The sequence below is a fragment of the Mustela putorius genome, unplaced genomic scaffold, assembly GCF_011764305.1.
Source record: "Mustela putorius furo isolate JIRA1106 unplaced genomic scaffold, ASM1176430v1.1 tig00537342_pilon_pilon_pilon, whole genome shotgun sequence".
In the NCBI taxonomy this organism is placed as follows: domain Eukaryota; kingdom Metazoa; phylum Chordata; class Mammalia; order Carnivora; family Mustelidae; genus Mustela; species Mustela putorius.
This window is the reverse complement of record NW_025422464.1, coordinates 99,734-120,152: the sequence shown is the minus strand read 5'-3', so window position 1 is coordinate 120,152 and position 20,419 is coordinate 99,734. Positions and strand designations below refer to the sequence as shown.

Below are 20,419 nucleotides of genomic sequence, written 5' to 3'. Positions count from 1 at the left end.
GGATTATTTGCTCCAGCTCTTTGAAAAATACCAGTGGAATTTTGATTGGAATGGCATTAAAAGTATATATTGCTCTAGGCAGTATAGACATTTTAACAATGTGTATCCTTCTGACCCAAGAGCATGGAATGGTCTTCTACCTTTTTGAATCTTCTTCAATTTCTTTCATGAGTATTCCGTAGTTCCTCGAGTACAGATCCTCTACCTCTTAGGTTAGGTTTATTCCCAGGTATCTTATGGTTCTTGGTGCTATAGTAAATGGAACCGATTCTCTAATTTCCCTTTCTGTATTTTCATTGCTAGTGTATAGGAAAGCCACTGATTTCTATACATTGACTTTGCATCCTGTCATGTTACTAAATTGTTGTATGAGTTCTAGTAGTTTGGAGGTGGAGTCTTTGAGTTTTCTATATAAAGAATCATGTCACCTGTGAAGAGAGAGAGTTCGACTTCTTTCTTGACAATTTGGATATGTTTTATTTCTCTTTGCTGTCTGATTGCTGTTGCTAGGACTTCTAATACTCGGTTGAACAGGAGTGATGAGAGTAGGCATCCTTGTCGTGTTCCTGATCTCAATGGGAAGGCTGCAAACTTTTCCCCACTGAGGAATATATTTGCTGTGCGTTTTTCAAAGATAGATTTTATGAAGTTCAGGAATGTTCTCTCTACCCTAATACTTTGAAGCATTCTTGTCAGGAACAGATGCTGGCTTTTTGTCAAATGCTTTTTTCTGCATCAATTGAGTGGACCATGTGGTTCTTCTATCCTTTTAATGATTTGATCTATCACATTGATTTTTTTTTTTTTTTTTGCGAGTGTTGAAACATTCTTGTACCCAGTGATGAATCCCACCAGGTCATGGTGGATAATCTTTTTCATGGGATGTTGGATCCTGTTGGTTAGGATCTTGTTGAGAATCTTAGCATCCATATTCATCATTGATATTGGTCTGAAATTCTCCTTTTTGGTAGGGTCTTTGCCTGGTTTGGGGATCAGGGTAATGCTGGCTTCATAGAAAGAGTCTGGAAGTTTTCCTTCTGCTTCAATTTTTTGAAACAGCTTCAGGAGAGTAGGTGTTATTTCTTCTTTGAATGTTTGGTAGACTTCCACAGGGAATCCATCAGGTCCTGGCTCTTGTTTTTTAGGAGGTTTTTGATCACTGCTTCAATCTCTTTATAAGATATCAGTCTATTCATGTTGTCAGTTTCTTCCTGGTTCAATTTTGGAAGTTTATAGTTTTCCAGGAATGCATCCATTTCATCTAGGTTGCTTAGCTTATAGGCATATAACTGTTGATAATAACTTCTGGTGATTGTTTCTACTTCCTTGGTGTTCGTTGTGATCTCTCCCTTCTCATCCATTTTTTTTTTTATTAATTTGGGCTTTCTTTTCTTTTGGATTAGTGAGGCCAATGGTTTATTGATCATATTGATTCTTTCAAAAAAAAACAGCTTCTAGTTTCATTGATATGTTCTACTGTATCTCTGGTTTCTACCTCATTGATCTCAGCTCTAATCTTGATGATTTCCCTTCTTATGTGTGGAGTTGGTTTGATTTGTTGTTGCTTCTCCAGTTCTTTAAAGTGTAGAGACAGCTGGTGTGTTCTGGATTTTTCCATTTTTTTGAGGGGTGCTTGGATGGCTATGTATTTCCCCCTTAGGACCGCCTTTCCTGTATCCCATAGGTTTTGGACCGGGGTGTCTTCATTCTCATTGGTTCTCATGAATTGTTTCAGTTCTTCTTTGATCTCCTGGTTGATCCAAGCATTCTTAAGCAAGGTGGTCTTCAGCTTCCAGGTGTTTGAGTTCCTTCGGAACTTTTTCTTGTGATTGAGCTCCAGTTTCAGTGCATTGTGATCTGTGAATGTGCAGGGAATCATCTCAGTCTTTTGGTATCGGTTGAGTCCTGATTTGTGACCCAGTATGTGGTCTATTCTTGAGAAGGTTCCACGTGCACTTGAGAAGAATGAGTATTCTGTTGTTTTAGGGTGGAATGTTCTGTATATATCTATGACGTCCATCTGGTCTAATGTGTCATTCAATGCTCTTGTATCTTTATTGATTTTCTGCTTCGATGATCTGTCTATTTCTGAGAGAGGGGTGTTAAGATCTCCTACTATTATTATATTCATATCAATATATCTCTTTGTTTGATTAACAGTTTTCTTATGTAATTGGCTGCTCCCATATTGGGGGCATATATATTTACAATTGTTAGGTTATCTTGGTGGATAGTCCCTTTAAGAATTATGTACTGTCCTTCTATATCTCTGACTACAGTCTTTAGTTTAAAATCTAATTTATCAGATATGAGAATCGCTACCCTGGCCTTCTTTTGAGGTCCATTGGCATGAAAGATGCTTCTCCATCCCTTCTCTTTCAGTCTGGGTGTATCATCAGGTTCAAAATGGGTCTCTTGTATAAAGCATATGGATGGGTCCTGTTGTTTTATTCAATCTGTTACCCTCTGTAATTTATGGTGCATTTAGGCCATTCACACCGAGAGTGATTATTGATAGATACGTTTTTATTGACATTGCGTTATCTTTGAAGTCTTTCCTTCTGTAGATTGTCTCTATATTTCTGTTCAATGCTATTCTTAGGATTTTTCCTCTTTTATAGAACCCCCCTTAATATTTCCTGCAGTGTCGGCTTGGTGGTTGCATAGTCTTTTAAGCCTTGCTGGTCTTGGAAACTCTTTATCTCTCCATCCATTTTGAATGTCAGTCTTGCTGGATAAAGTATTCTTGGCCACATGTTCTCCTCATTTAGTGCCCTGAATATATCTTTCCAGCCCTTTCTGTCTTGCCAGGTCTCTGGACAGGGCTGACGTTAATCTGATGGGCTTTACTCTTCATGTAAGGAGAGTCTTTGTCCTAGAGGCTTTCAAGAGGGTCTGCCTATAATTATAATTCTTCATTCTTACTATTAAGTGTCTTAAGGACTTTTGAGAATCTATAATCTTGGGGAAAACCGTTCTGCCTCTAGTACATGAATGCTGGTTCCATTCGTGAGATCGGGAAAATTTTCTTGAACAACTTGTTCCACTGTATCTTCTAGACTTCTTTCTTTCTCCTCTCATTAGGGATTCCAATAATTCTGACACTGGAACGTTTCATGGAATCATTCGTTTTCCTGATTCTGTCTTTGTGGCTTGTTAGCCTTTCGTTCCAGGCTTCCTCCTGATCCTTTCTCTCTATCTGTTTGTCCTCCAGATCACTAATTCTATCTTCTGTCTCAGTTACCCTAGTTTTGAGAGAATTTTTATTAGATTGGAACTCATTGAGAGCATTGTGAACCTTATCCCTTGTAGCTTTCAGTTCTGCCCTAACTTTGTGTACATCTCCCTGTGGCTTTCAGTTCTTTTCTAATCTATTGCATTTTGTCATCCATGGCTTTCTCCAACTTAGCTACTGCTTGGATAATTGTTAGCCTGAAATCCTTTTCTGACATATTGTCTATGTCAGTAGCCATCAGCTCTGTTGCAGAAGACCCAACCTCTGTATTTTTCTTCTTTTGGGAATTCCTCCTCCTTGTCATTTTGGAGAGAGATGACTGAACAGATGTAGCTAGATCTATCAACTGTGGTGCAGTCAAGGTTCACCCTGGAATGCTTCTGATCAATCAGGATTCCCCACCAGAACGTGATAAAAAAGAAAAGAAAAAAATAGAGAGAGAGACAGGAAAGAAAGAGAAGATAAAAGAGAAGGTTCAGCCCAAATTGACCCCAAGATAAGATTTATGAAGTATACAAACAAAAACTAACAAAAAGATAAAATTATATGACAAGATAAAATTATATGACAAGATATATGATAAAATTATATGACAAAAATTTAAAATTTTTTATCATATAAAATTTATATGATAAAATTATATGACAAGAGAAAAAATATACATATATAAGCAAAAAAATAAAGAGCCTCATCAAAAAGAACCCCAAGTATAAGATTTACATACTATCAGGACAAACACAATTACACAGAAACTCTGGCAGAAGACAAAAATGGGAGAATGGTTATAAATTCTCAGTGTGGGTGAGGAAGGTTATTTTGATTTTTCCTGGATGCATCTTGATATCTTTGTTAAAGGACTTAACATTCCTTAGATAAAGGGGGACTAAAAATTGTTTTACCTATAGGGGTAGCATTGATTGGGAAAGGGCGGTTACCTTGAAGTTTATCTCTATATGAATATTAGAAAATAAACCTAAAAAAGGAATAAACTAGACTAAACTAAACTAAAATTTAAGAAAAATTTAAAAAATAGAAAAGCAAAAGAAAAACACAGGTGTATATATCAAAAAGTTCAGGTTAGAAGGATATTATGGAATTTGATGTACTGGACATCTCACTATGATGGTCAATAGGTTAAAAAATTATCTATCTTGGGGCACCTGGGTGGCTCAGTGGGTTAAGCTGCTGCCTTCGGCTCAGGTCATGATCTCAGGGTCCTGGGGTCAAGTCCTGCGTCGGGCTCTCTGCTCGGCGGGGAGCCTGCTTCCCTCTCTTTCTCTGCCTGCCTCCCTGTCTACTTGTGATCTCTGTCAAATAAATGAATAAAATCTTTAAAAAATTATCTATCTTTAAAAAATTGAGCCAGAATATTGGGAATGAATTAAAAATAAAAGTTGCATTTATGAACTAGTGGTGGTTGTTCTCTTCTAGTCTTTTTTTTTTTTTTTTCTTTCCTGATTGGTTTTCTGGGGAAGGGGACTGTCACGTGGGTTTTCAGTCAATGATGTTCCCTGAGTTAAGTTCTCCAACCCCGTCAATTGGGTGGGCTCTGAGGAAACCGGTTTTTTTGAGGCTTTTGTTCTCTGGGTGTTTTTATGTTTGTTCAATTCTTTTCTCTCGCCTTGACAGCTTTTGATTGTTTTTTGAGGTTTAGAGTAAAGAAAACTGCACCCCGACCTCCCTGTCAGAGAGAAGCCTCAGTCTGCTCCCCTGTGGGTGCTGCAGATCCCATATAAACTCCCCCTTGGCCATTGGCAGAGCAGGTTCCAAGTTGCATTCCTTGGGGACACAGGATCTTCTGCTGTGCCCAAAACTCCAAAACTATGGCAGTGACGGCTGTCTGGGCAGCTCCAGACCACCAGAGAAGTTCCAAACAGCAATTGCACACTGAGATTTCCCTGCTGGCCCGTGCTGGGAGTGCCTGATCTTTCCGGATCTAGGAGCACCAGGCTTGCGCACACCTCTCTCAGGAGAGGGTGTTGGGCACGTGCCTCTCAGGCTCTGATAGCAGGGTGCGGGTCTGAGTGCACCAGACTGGCCCTTCACGCACCTCTCTCTGGGGAGAGTGTGGGGTGCCCACATCTCAGGCTCTAAAAGCATGACGTGGGTCTAAGAGCACCAGGCTGGGCCTTAACACACCTCTCTCAGGGGAGGGGGTGGGGCCCACACATCTCAGGCTCTGATAGTGTGGCACAGGTCTAAGAATGCCGGGCTGAGCCTTTGCGCACCTCTCTCCAGGGAGGGTGTGGGGCGCATACATCTCAGGCTCAGTTAGCATGGCTCAGCATTCTGCCATCTGGTGAGACTCACAGTCCCTCACAGGAGCCAGACCCCATGCAATCTGGGGTGTGCTGGTGGCTCAGGGACCAAACCCCGGTTTCTCCGCCACACTCTCTCCAGCTCAGCACCAGGGGAGGCTGTCCTGGGTTGGGGGACTTAAACCCCTGTTGCTAGCTTCCCCAATTCCCACAATTTCCTGCCACAATCCTTTGCTCTTTTTGAGTGCTTTCAACCAGACTGCAAGTTAATGCTGGTCCCCAGATGCAGGGCGCTCTCTTATTGGTGTATTACTTTCCAATTGGTCGCCTCTGGTGCTTCCCTCCCTCTTTTGTTGATCTTATGATATCAGTCCAACATTCTCACTCTGCTTTACCCGCCCACTGGTGTCTTCTGCCCCTGTAGAGATCCAGACATGTATAATTCTGATCTCAGGCTGATTTCATGGGTGATTGGAGTTCTTTGGTAGGTAACCAGCTCTTTTTGGGGTACAGATAGAAACGGTACCTCCTTCCTTGCCATCTTGTCTCCCCCCAGGGGTATAATTTAGTGATTCACCAGTTCCATATACAACCCAGTGCTCAATACATCAATTGCCCTACATAATGTGTATATGGAAATATATTATGTAATACATACATATGTACGTATACTAATATATATTTACAAATGCATATGCATATATTTATGTAATACATATGCAGGTATGCACATATATACATGTCTTACTCTGCTTCTGTATATATACATACATATTTGTGTACATGTATGTATTTGTGTACATATGACCTATATATAAGTATATGGCACATCTTCTTTATACATTTACCTGTCAAAGTTCTGGGTTATTTCCATATTTTGGCTACTGTGGGCATTGCACTGAGATGCAGGTGTCCCTTTGAATCACTCTTTTTGTAACCTTTGTATAAATAGTTAGTAGTTCAATGTCTGGGTCATAGAGTACGTCTATTTTTAATCTTTTGGGAACCACCATACTGTTTTTCCAAAGTGGCTGCACCACTTTGCATTCCCACCAACAGTGTAAGGGGGTTATCCTTTCTCCACATCTTTGCCAAAAAGAAGATACTGTTTCTTTAAATGGTATTCCAAAAGTTCCATTGGCCTTCTTTACTCATTTTTACTTTTTTCTTTCTGTGGCTCTGAAATACCTTTAAATATTCTTTCTTCTAGATTTTAAGTCCTTTCTTCCACATAGTTGAGCTAGTTATTGAAGTTTTCCATTAAATGTCTCAGTTGTGTCATTGTGCTCTTCAGCTGTGGGTTTGTGGGGGGGAGAGGGTCGTCTATTTGTTTGTTGAATTCTTGAGTGAAGAAGGAAACACAAGAATGGAAATAATCCAGATTAGAGCAGAATCAATGAGATAGAAACTAGAGATACAGTAGAACACATCAATGAAACTAGAAGCTGCTCTTTTGAAAGAATCAATAAGAATGATAAACCTTTGTCCAAACTAATCCAAAAGAAAAGAGAGAGGACCCAAATTAATGAAATTATGAATGAAAAGGGAAAGATCACAACTAACACAAGGAAATAGAAAAAAGATCACAAGGAAATAGAAACAATCATCCGATATTATTACCAACAGTTATATGCCAGTAAGTTAAGCAACCTGGATGAAATGGATGCATTCCTGGAAACCTATAAACCCCCAAAACTGAACCAGGAAGAAATTGACAACATGAATAGACTGATATCTAGGAATGAGATTGAAACAGTGATCAAAAACGTCCCAAAAAAGCAGGACCTGATGATTCCCTGGGGAATTCTGACAAATTCAAAGAATAAATAATACCTATTCTCCTGAAGCTGTTTTTAAAAACTGAAGCAGAAGGAAAACTTCCAGACTCTTTTTATGAAGCTAGCATTACCCCGATCCCCAAACCAGACAAGGTCCCCACCAATAAGGAGAATTTCAGACCAATATCCCTGAAGAATATGGATACTAAGATTCTCAATAAGATCCTAGCTCACAGGATCCAACAGCAAGTTAAAAAGATTATGCACCAGGACCAGGTGGAATTTATCCCTGGGATGCAAATGTGGTTCAACATTCGCCAATCAATCGGGGAGGAGTTAAGATGGTGGAGACGTAGCAGGTTGAGACTACTTTAGCTAGTAGGAGATCAGCTAGATAGCTTATCTAAAAATTGCAAACACCTACAAATCCAATGGCAGATCAAAGAGAAGAATAACAGCAATTCTAAAAACAGAAAATCAACCACTTTCTGAAAGGTAGGACTGGCAGAGAAGTGAATCCAAAGCGACGGGAAGATAGACTGTGGGGGGAGGGGCCAGCTTCCAGCAAGTGGTGGAGCAATGGAGCACAATCAGGACTTTTAAAAGGCTGTTCCCCTGAGGGACATCACTCCAGAGGCCAAACTGGGGTGAAGCCCACGCAGGGTCAGCATGGCCTCAGATCCCACAGGGTCACAGAAGGATCGGGGGTATCTGAGTGTCGCAGAGCTTACAGGTATTAGAACAGGAAAGCCAGCTACAGAGACAGAGCTGAGGAGTGAGCTCTCAGCTTGGGGTTACCTTGAACCGGTGAGATTGGAGCACGGCCGGAGGCCAGGGAAATGGGAGTAATTGGGCGCTGTTCTCTGAGGGCGCACTGAGGAGTGGGGCCCCAGGCTCTTGACTGCTCTGGGCTGGAGACTGGGAGGCCACCATTTTCATTCCTGTCCTCTGGAACTCTATGGGACAAAAGCTCCTGAAAGCAAACCCGAGAGGATTACTCAGTCAGCCCCTGCTTGGTAAGGGCAATGCAATTACGCCTGGGGCAAAGACATTTGCAAATCACTACAACAGGCCCCTGCCCCAGAAGATCAACAAGAAACCCAGCCAGGACCAAGTTCACCTACCAAGGAGTGCAGTTTCAATACCAAGGTGAGCTGCAGAATTCCAGATGAGGAAAAAGCAAAGCACAAAACTCTTGGCTTTCTCCCCATGATGCTTTAGTCTTGCAGTTTTAATTTAATATTTTTCTTCTTTTTCAATTTTTTTCTCTCTTTTCTGCTAAATGTTTTTTTAACTTTTACCCTTTTCTTTTTTAACATTTTTTTAACTAGCTTATCTAATATATATATTATATTTTTTTCTTTTTTATATTTTTTCTTTATTCATTTTCTTTTTTTAATTGTTTCTTTTCTTTTTCTTTTTTTTTTTTTCTTTCTGAACCACTTTTTATCCCCTTTTTCCCCCCTCACGATTTGGGATCTCTTCTGATTTGGTGAAAGCATATTTTCCTGGGGTTGTTGCCACCCTTTTAGTATTTTACTTGCTCCTTCATATACTCTTATCTGGACAAAATGACAAGGCAGAAAAATTCACCACAAAAGAAAGAACAAGAGGCAGTACCGAATGCTAGGGCCCTAATCAATAAAGACATTGGTAATATGTCAGATCTAGAGTTCAGAATGACAATTCTCAAGGTTCTAGCCAGGCTTGGAAAAGGCATGGAAGATATTAGAGGAACACTCTCGGGAGATATAAAAGCCCTTTATGGAGAAATAAAAGAACTAAAATCAAATCGAGTTGAAATTTTAAAAAGCTATTAATGAGGTGCAATAAAAAATGGAGACTCTCACTGCTAGGATAAATGAGGCAGAAGAAAGAATTAGAGATATAGAAGACCAAATGGCAGAGAATAAAGAAGTTGAGCAAAAGAGGGACAAACAGCTACTGGACCATGAGGGGAGAATTTGAGAGATAAGTGACACCATAAGACAAAACAACATTAGAATAATTGGGATTCCAGAAGAAGAAGAAAGAGAAAGGGGAGCAGAAGGTATATTGGAGAGAATTTCCCCAATATGGCAAAGGGAACAAGCATCAAAATCCAGGAGGTGCAGAGAACCCCCCTCAAAATCAATAAGAATAGGTCCACACCTGGTCACCTAATAGTAAAATTTACAAGTCTTAGTGACAAAGAGACAATCCTGAAAGCAGCCCAGGAAAACAAGTCTGTAACATACAATGGTAAAAATATTAGATCGGCAGCAGACTTATCCACAGAGATCTGGCAGGCCAGGAAGAGCTGGCATTATATATTCAGAGCACTAAATGAGAAAAACATGCAGCCAAGAATACTATATCCAGCTAGGCTATCACTGAAAGTAGAAGGAGAGATTAAAAGCTTCCAGGACAAACAAAAACTGAAAGAATTTGCAAACACCAAACCAGCTCTACAGGAAATATTTAAAGGGGTCCTCTAAGCAAAGAGAAAGCCGAAAAGTAGTAGATCAGAAAGGAACAGAGACAATATACAGTAATAGTCACCTTACAGGTAATACAATGGCACTAAATTCATATATCTCAATAGTTACCTTTAATGTCAATGGTCCAAATGCCCCAAATCAAAAGACACAGGGTATCAGAATGGATAAAAAACCAAAACCCATCTATATGTTGCCTCCAAGAAACTCATTTTAAACCCGAAGACACCACCAAATTTAAAGTGAGGTGGTGGAAAAGAATTTACCATGCTAATGGACATCGGAAGAAAGCAGGAGTGGCAATCCTTACATCATATCAATTAGATTTTAAGCCAAAGACTATAATAAGAGATGAGGAAGGACACTATACTCAAAGGATCTGTCCAACAAGAAGATCTAACAGTTTTAAATATCTATGCCCCCAACGTGGGACCAGCCAACTATATAAACCAATTAATAACAAAATCAAAGAAACACATCAACAATAATACAATAATAGTGGGGGACTTTAACACTCCCCTCACTGACATGGACAGATCATCCAAGCAAAAGGTCAACAAGGAAATAACGGCCTTAAATGACACACTGGACCAGATGGACATCACAGATATATTCAGAACATTTCATCCCAAAGCAACAGAATACACATTCTTCTCTAGTGCACATGGAACATTCTCAAGAATAGATCATATCCTGGGCCATAAATCAGGTCTCATCCGGTATTGAAAGATTGGGATCATTCCCTGCATATTTTCAGACCACTATGCTCTGAAGCTAGAACTCAATCACAAGAGGAAATTTGGAAAGAATCCAAATACATGGAGACTAAACAGCATCCTTCTAAGATCAACCAGGAAATTAAAGAATAATTGAAAAAATTCATGGAAACAAATGATATTGAAAACACAACTGTTCAAAATCTGTGGGAAACAAAAAAGGCAGTCCTGAGAGGAAAATATATAGTGGTTAAAGCCTTTCTCAAGAAGCTAGAAAGGTCTCAGGTACACAAGCTAACCCTACATCTAAAGGAGCTGGATAAAGAACAAGGAAAAAACCCTAAACCCAGCAGGAGAAGAGAAATCATAAAGATCAGAGCAGAAATCAATGAAATAGAAACCAAAAAACAAAAACAAAAGCAATAGAACAAATCAACGAAGCTAGGAGCTGATTCATTGAAAGAATTAATAAGATTGATAAACCCCTGGCCAGACTTACCAAAAAGAAAAGAGAAAGGACCCAAATAAATATAATCATGAATGAAAGAGGAGAGATCACAATTAACACCAAAAAATACAGAAAATTAGAAGAACATACTATGAGCAACTCTACACCAACAAATTTGACCATCTGGAAGAAATGGATGCATTCCTAGAGAAATATAAATTACCACAACTGAACCAGGAAGAAATAGAAAGCCTGAACAAACCCATAACAAGTAAGGAGATTGAAACAGTCATCAAAAATCTCCAGACAGGGCGCCTGGGTGGCTCAGTGGGTTAAGCCGCTGCCTTCGGCTCAGGTCATGATCTCAGAGTCCTGGGATCAAGTCCCACATCGGGCTCTCTGCTCAGCGGAGAGCCTGCTTCCCTCTCTCTCTCTCTGCTTGCCTCTCCATCTACTTGTGATTTCACTCTGTCAAATAAATAAATAAAATCTTTAAAAAAAAAAAATCTCCAGACAAACTAAAGCCCCGGGCCAGACGGCTTCCCGGGGGAATTCTACCAAACATTTAAAGAAGAACTAATTCCTATTCTCCTGAAACTGTTCCAAAAAATAGAAATGGAAGGAAAACTTCCAAACTCGTTTCATGAGGCCAGCATCACCTTGATCCCCAAACCAGACAAGGATCCCATCCAAAAAGAGAACTACAGACCAATATCCTTGATGAACACAGATGCAAAAATTCTCACCAAAATACTAGCCAATAGGATTCAACAGTACATTAAAAGGATCATTCACCAACCAAGTGGGTTTTTTCCAAGTCTGCAAGGTTAGTTCAACATCCACAAATCAATCAATGTGATACAACACGTTAATAAAAGAAAGAACAAGAACCATATGATACTCTTAATAGATGCTGGAAAAGCATTTGACAAAGTACAGCATCCCTTCCTGATCAAAACTCTTCAAAGTTCAGGGATAGAGGGCACATACCTCAATATCATCAAAGCCATCTATAAAAAAAAACCCACCGCAAATATCATTCTCAATGAAGAAAAACTGAAAACTTTTCTGCTAAGGTCAGGAACACGGCAGGGATGTCCATTATCACCACTGCTATTCAACATAGTACTAGAAGTCCTAGCCTCAGCAATCAGGCAACAGAAGGAAATTAAATGCATCCAAATCAGCAAAGAAGAAGTCAAACTATCACTCTTCTCAGATGGTATGATACTGTACGTGGAAAACCCAAAAGACTCCACTCCAAAACTGCTAGAACTTGTACAGGAATTCAGTAAAGTGTCAGGATATAAAATCAATGCACAGAAATCAGTTACATTACTCTACACCAATAACAAGACAGAAGAAAAAGAAATTAAGGAATCAATCCCATTTACAATTGCACCCAAAACCATAAAATACCTAAGAATAAACCTAACCAAAAGGCAAAGAATCTATACTCAGAAAACTATAAAGTACTCATGAAAGAAATTGAGAATGACACCAAGAAATGGAAAAATGTTCCATGCTCCTGGATCGGAAAACTAAATATTGTGAAAATGTCTATGCTACCTAAAGCAATCTACACATTAATGCAATTCCTATCAAAGTACCATCCATCTTTTTCAAAGAAATGGAACAAATAATCCTAATATTTATATGGAACCAGAAGAGACCTCAAATAGCCAAAGGAATATTGAAAAAGAAAGCCAAAGTTGGTGGCATCACAATTCCGGACTTCAAGCTCTATTACAAAGCTGTCATTATCAAGACAGTATGGTACAGGCACAAAAATAGACACATAGATCAATGGAACAGAATAGAGAGCCCAGAAATAGACCCTCAACTCTATGGTCAACTAATCTTCGACAAAGCTGGAAAGAATGTCCAATGGAAAAAAAGACAGCCTCTTCAATAAATGGTGTTGGGAAAATTGGACAGCCACATGCAGAAAAATGAAATTGGACCATTTCCTTACAACACACACAAACATAGACTCAAAATGGATGAAAGACCTCAATGTGAGAAAGGAATCCATCAATATCCTGGAGGAGAACACAGGCAGCAACCTCTTCGACCTCAGCTGCAGCAACATCTTCTAGGAACAACGCCAAAGGCAAGGGAAGCAAGGGAAAAAATGAACTATTGGGATTTTATCAAGATCAAAAGCTTTTGCACAGCAAAGGAAACAGTTAACAAAATCAAAAGACGACTGACAGAATGGGAGAAGATATTTGCAAACGACATATCAGATAAAGGGCTAGTGTCCGAAATCTATAAAGAACTTAGCAAATTCAACACCCAAAGAACAAATAATCCAATCAAGAAATGGGCAGAAGACATGAACAGACATTTCTGCAAAGAAGACATCCAGATGGCCAACAGACACATGAAAAAGTGCTCCATATCACTCGGCATCAGGGAAATACAAATCAAAACCACAATGAGATATCACCTCACACCAGTCAGAATGGCTAAAATCAGCAAGTCCGGAAATGACAGATGCTGGCGAGGATGCGGAGAAAGGGGAACCCTCCTACACTGTTGGTAGGAATGCAAGCTGGTGCAACCACTCTGGAAAACAGCATGGAGGTTCCTCAAAATGTTGAAAATAGAACTGCCTATGACCCAGCAATTGCACTACTGGGTATTTACCCTAAAGATACTAATGTAGTGACCCAAAGGGGCACGTGCACCCGAATGTTTATAGCAGCAATGTCCACAATAGCCAAACTATGGAAAGAACCTAGATGTCCATCAACAGATGAATGGATAAAAAAGATGTGGTATATATACACAATGGGATACTATGGAGCCATCAAACGAAATGAAATTTTGCCATTTGCTACAACGTGGTTGGAATTAGAGGGTATCATGCTTAGTTAAATAAGTCAAGCAGAGAAAGACAACTATGATGTGATCTCCCTGGTATGAGGAAGTGGAGATGCAACATGGGGGATTAAGGGGGTAGGAGAAGAAAAATGAAACGAGGGGATTGGGAGGGAGACAAACCATAAGTGACTCTTAATCTCACAAAACAAACTGAGGGTTGCTGCGGGGAGTGGGGTTGAGAGAAGGGGGTGAGGTTATGGACACTGGGGAAGGTATGTGCTATGGTGAGTGCTGTGAAGTGTGTAAACCTGGTGATTCACAGACCTGTACTCCTGGGGATAAAAATATATGTTTATAAAAAATTAAAAATTTAAAAATATATTAATTAATTAAGTAAGTAAGTAATTTTTTAAAAGAAAATAAAGAAGGGTTGGCAAAACATATCTATCTAAACGACTTTATTTTTTTTAACAAAGGCAAAGGAAGGATATTATGTAATGATAAATGCATCAATCTAATAAAAGGATAAACATGTGAAAATGTCTTTGCACCCTGCAAGGGAGCACCTAAAACATAAGGCAAATATCAACTGACTTAAGGTAGAAATAGAGAACCAATACAATAAAAGTAGGGCTTTTGATACCCCACTTACCTCAGTAAGTAGATGTTCCAGATAAAGAATACTACTATTGACCAGTTGACCTTAAGTGACCCATTAGACTGGATGGAATTAATAAATACAAAAATTCCACCCCCAGAAAACAGAACACAGTTTTGTTTTGTTTTGTTCTGTTTTGTTTTTTCAAGTCCACGTGGAACATTCTCCAGGATAGATTACATATTAGGACACCAAAAAAGTCAACAAATTCATGAAGATTGAAATCAGGGGAAGCATCTTGTCTGACCACCATGTTATGAAACTAGAAATCAAGTACCGAAGAAAACTGGAAAAATACACAAATACGTAGAGTCTAAGAAACATGCTAGCAAAAACCAATGGGGTCTATAAAGAAATGAAAGAGAAAATTTTCAAAATGCAAAGAGAAAATGAAAATGGAAATCCAATGTTCCAAAAGTATTAGAACGCAGGCAACGGCACTGCTAAGAGGGAAGATCATAGTGACCAATGCAGATCTACCTCAAGAAACAAAATAAATCTCAAATACTCAAACACTCTAACTTTACATTAAGGGGAAAGAAGGTTGAAAATGGCCTAAAATTAGAAGAGAGAAAAAAGTAAAGATCAGAGTGAGAAGAAGTGAGAGACTAAAAAAGAGCAAGCAAAGATCTATGAAACTAAGAGCTGGTTCTTTGTAAAGATAAACAAACTGAAGCATTTTTTAAAATTTTATTTATTTATTTATTTGACAGAGAGAGAGAGAGAGAGATCGCAAGTAGGCAGAGAGACAGGCAGAGAGAGAGGAGGAAGCAGGCTCCCCGTGGAGCAGAGAGTCCGATGCGGGGCTTGATCCCAGGACCCTGAGATCATGACCTGAGCCGAAGGCAGCGGCTTTAACCCACTGAGCCACCCAGGTGCCCCAAAACTGATGCATCTTTAATCAGACCAGCTAAGAGGAATGAAGTACTCTAAATAAATAAGAAAGAAGACAAATTATAACCAAAACTACATAAATACAAAGGAACATAAAACAATAATAATTTATATCCCCCAAAATTAGACAGCCTTAGAATTAATTAAATTCCTAGAAACACACCATCTTTCAACACTGAATTAGGAGGAAGTAGAAAATCTGGAAGGACCAAAGTAGGAATGCAATGGAATCTCTTATTTAAAGGAAAAAAAGATTGCAATGGAATCTCTCGTTTAAAGGGGGAAACAACAACAACAACAACAACAACAACTCACCATGCACCTGGGTGGCTCAGCTGGTGAAGGAAGTGCCTGCCTTCTGCTCAGGATCCCAGGGTGGGGAGGCACAGGGGCATGGAACCCAGCATGCAGCTCCCTGCTTAGCGAGGAGTCTGGTTCTCCCCCTCTGTTGATCATGCTCTCTAGCACGCACTGTGCTCTCCCTCTCTCTCTATCTCTCTCTCAAATAAATAAAAAAATTCTTAAAAATGAAACAAAACAAAATGCCCACCAAACAAAAATTCAGGACCAGGTGGACTCACAGGTGAACTACATCAAATGTTTAAAGGATAAATAATACCTATTCTCTAATCATCCCTCCTCTCCCTCCATAAAACCACACAGAGATAGAAACACTCCCAAACCTTTTTCAGGTAGCCTTTATTACCCTGACACCAAAACCAGAGACATACAAAAAGAAAAAAAAATATGAATTAACATCCTTGATGAACACACATGCAGAAATTCTACATGAAAAGCAAAGCAAAGATTATTTGTGGAGCATAAGGAATAAGATGGAGGACATAGGGAGATGGAGAGGAGGAGTTGGGGGAAATTGGAAGGGGAGAAGAACCATGACTGTGGACTCTGAAAAACAATCTGAGGGTTTTGAAGGGGTGGGGTGGTGGGAGGTTGGGGGAGCCAGGTGTTGGGTATTATGGAGGGCACGCATTGCATGGAGCACTGGGTGTGGTGCATAAGCAATGAATTCTGGAGCATTGAAAAGAAATAAAAAAAAAGAAATTTACAAAAAAAAAATAAAAATCAATAATGCATTAAAGGGATCATACACCATAACCAGGTGGAATCTTTTCCAAGTACAGATACTTTAACTTCCACTAGTCAATTGCCATGATATATATACTACATTAACATAATGAAGGCTAGAAACCCATACAGTTATCCCAACAGATGCAGAAAAAGCATTTGACTAAATTTAGCATTCATTTATGATTTTAAAAAATTCTCAACAAATTCTGGAGATGTAATGTGGACCAATGCATGTATAATTAAGAATGCCATATTGCATATTTGAAATTTTCTCAGGGTAGATTTTAAATATTATCACCAAAAAGCAGGAAGAGAGAAAAAAAAAAACAACACAATAAAGTGGAAAACTATTAACAATGTTGTTAAGTGATGGATATATTAATGAGCATGATTGCGTCAATTATTTCACAATGTATATGTATATCTTAACAGCAGATTCCCTCTCCAGGCTGAGCCATGCACCAGGTCCCCCAGGCTGCAGCTTTTCCTCCCCTGATAGCAGAGAAGCCAACCCCTTTGCTGCCTCGCCAACCCCAGCCACAGCCTGGCAACTGGAGGATGTCCCAGCACTCCAGACACCGCCTTGCGCTCCAGAGCAAGGGCAGGACCAAAGGAGGAACAGCCCCCAATGGCCTCCAGCGACTAGCTGGAGGGCAGGTTGCTGGGATCTCTCCATCTCCTCTCCCTAAAGCTTGGAGGTGTGGAGGAGTGGCCTCACTTCCAGCCCTTGTCTCTGCAGCCACACACAGCCGTCCCAAGTTGGAGAGGAGCAGGGTTGGCGGAGCCTGCGGGTGTATGCCAGAAAGGATCTGATCGGGAAGCCTGGAAGAGCCCTTGGAACTACCCCCGGAGGAGAAGCCCTCTGAGCCAGAAGCGCCACCACAGCAGGAGCAGAGAGGAGCAGCAGTTGCCTACTGGCCTTTGGCTAGCCAAGTTCACCGGATACAGGATAGCATAGCTGATCACAAGAGAACTGTTCACAAAATCGGAGTGCCTTGAAAAAGGGTCCTTTGGAGGTTTTTGATGGAATTGATAGCTGTACCCAGCCAGTGGTTGCTGTTAAAATCATAGACCTCGAGGAAGCTGCAGATAAAATTGAAGACATTCAGCAAAAAATAACAGTTTGGGGTCAGTGAGACAGCTGATATGTACCAAAAATAGTATGCATCATTTTAAAGGATTCAAATGGATAATAATTAAATACCCTTATGGTGGTTCAGCTCTGGATCTCATTGGAGCTGCTCCATTTGATGAGTTCCAGATAGCTATCACACTAAAGGGAATTTTGAAAGGTTTGGGCTATCTGCATTGAGAAATGAAAATTTGCGGAGACATAAAGGCTCCCAATGTCTTGCTGTCAGAAGAAGAGCATGTTAAACTGGATGACTTTGGAGTTGCTGGCCACCTGGCAGATACGTAAGTTAAAGGAAATACATTTGTGGGAACACCAATTTGGATGGCTCCTGAAGTCATTTAACAGCCAACTTATGACTCAAAAGCTGACAGTGGGTCATTGGGAAGTACTACTACTGAGCTAGCCAAGGGGGAGTTGCCGAACTCTGATACACATCCAATGGGAGTTCTGTTTTTTATCCAAAACAAACAAACAAACAAACAAGCAGACAGACAGACAAAACCCCACCCCACAATTGTCCAATCCTTGTTGGAGACTTCACTAAATCCTATAAGGAGTTTCTGATGCTTGCCTGAAAGATTCCTCATTTTGTACTATAGCTAAGAAACTTCTGAAACACAAATTCATTGTAAAGGGTCCAAAGAAAACTTCTTACCTGACCAAACTGATTGATTTAAGAGATGGAAGGCAGAAGGGCACAATTGTAGTGACTCTGACTCTCAGGGCTCTGATTCAGAGACCACCAGCAGAGGAAATAATACTCATTCTGACTGGAGCTTTACCACTCCACAAAAGAAGCCTGATGCAAAGAAACTATAGAATGGGGTAGAGGAGATGTTGTGCAAACCCTGAGCTGTTTGTCTGTGGTAATCATACCTGTGTTTGTGGAACTTAAACAGCAGGATGAGAATAATGCTAGCAGGAATCAGGCTGCTGATTCCTGAAGAACTTGAGAGAAGTACTGCTATGGCTGAAGCAACCTGTCCTCGTACCACAGATAAAATAAAATAGAAATTTACTGAAAATTTTCAAAAGTGATCAACAGATGAATTCCCCTAAAGAACTTCTTATTATTGGCTTCCATTTCACACGGACCCAGAGAAACCCAACAACGCTACTTTAACCTTAACAATGCTTAACTCAGGAGCTCCATGTAGCTTTTGGATCTTTGCACAGTTGAAGATCTAGAAGAAGCTATTCAGCTATTTTGTGATAATGTTTATTATTTTATATCTTAAAGAGATTATTTTTTAAGGAATAATTTTTAAAGAGATTTTATTTATTTATTTGTCAGAGAGAGGGACAGAGAGATAACAGAGTACAAGCAGGTGGAGAGGCAGGCAGGGGAGAGGGAGAAGAAGTCTCTCTGCTCAAATGAGGGACTCCATCTGATCTGAGGGCCTTCATATCATGACCTGAGCTGGCTGAGCCACCCAGGCATCCCAAGGAACAACTTTCAATACTATAATTTCACCTGTAATCTACTAAATGCTGACATACAGGTCTGCTTTTATAGTGTCATTATTACTTACATTACTGGGATGATTACATTTCATGTTTTGATATTTAGGTGACTCTACATTCATGAAACCTACACATCTTTCAAGGTCATCCTAAATATTCAACTTTTGTAAATCTTCAAGCCTCAAAACACTTAAAAAAAAAAAGATCACATGTCTGAAGATGACTACTGGTGGGGAGGTGGAAACAAGTCACAGCTTCTTAAGGAAGAAGTTTTTTATAAGCTCTTGGAAATGAAACCTGGAAACATATTGATGATCCTGCCAAGGTGGGATGATATTCTGGGCAGCTCACTGATGATCCCATTTGAGAGCCCAATGTTTGAGACATTTATAGCAGAGAACATGTAGCAACAGAGGTACATGTTGGTGTGCATATTGACCTCCTTCAGAAGAGGCAATTAACCTTCAGAAGAGGCAATTGACCCTTATTTAACACAAGTGGAAATTTAAAGCAGTACTAATTAGCCAAGGATGGGTTTTTGGCAATACTGGAGGAATTAGGCTTTGTTTTTACAATCTTCAACTCATACTGCATATTATATGCTTAGATTTGGACACCATTAAAAAAGGTCAATAATTTTTATTAAATACCTGATCAATAGGTTGGATAGAATTTACACCAGCATATTATTGCTGTGGTAGTATAAACTATGTATTCATTTTTGTGCTTCACAATTATCTATACATAAGCATCATTGTTCATCTTTGAAAGGGTATTTTAATAAGTTATTTCTATTTTTATGGAAAATAACCATTTACAGAATGACTTGTGTCTATACAAAGTTAAGTTACACTGAATGGGTAATTTCCAGTTTTATTTGTGGTACTATCATGTGGTTAAATAGCTCTTTTCTTTTAAGCTGTGTGTGTGTGTGTGTGTGTGTGTGTGTGTAATATCTAAATTCTGAACTGGGGCTATATTTCAGTATTGGTAGGATTATTGATATTAACTAGTTTTGCTAGTTAATGTTTTATTGTTTGGATCTGCACAGTTCAGTTTTTGCAAAGAAATCACTTCTAAAAATCTGAATAATTGTCAAATATTGGAAGAAAGATGTTCTTCAAATGAAGAATACAGATTTTAGTCAAAGTGGCCATTACTTTCTTTTTCTTCATAATAATACAGATATTTTTAAAAATTGCATGGAGGACATGGGGAGTTAGAGAGAAGGGGGTTAGGGTAAATTGGAAGGGGAGGTGAATCATGAGAGACTATGGACTCTGAAAAACAATCTGAGGGGTTTGAAGTGGCAGGGGAGTGGGAGGTCGGGGTACCAGGTGGTGGGTATTATAGAGGGCACGGATTGCATGGAGCACTGGGTGTGGTGAAAAAATAATGATACTGTTATGCTAAAAATAAATAAATGAAAAAAATTTCC

General features: G+C 39.5%; 1 pseudogene; it reads left to right on the top strand.

The window, feature by feature from the left end:
• Nucleotides 1-18,528, top strand: part of LOC123390395 — a 54,767-nt pseudogene extending 36,239 nt beyond the window's left edge.
• Nucleotides 18,529-20,419: the final 1,891 nt, after the last annotated feature.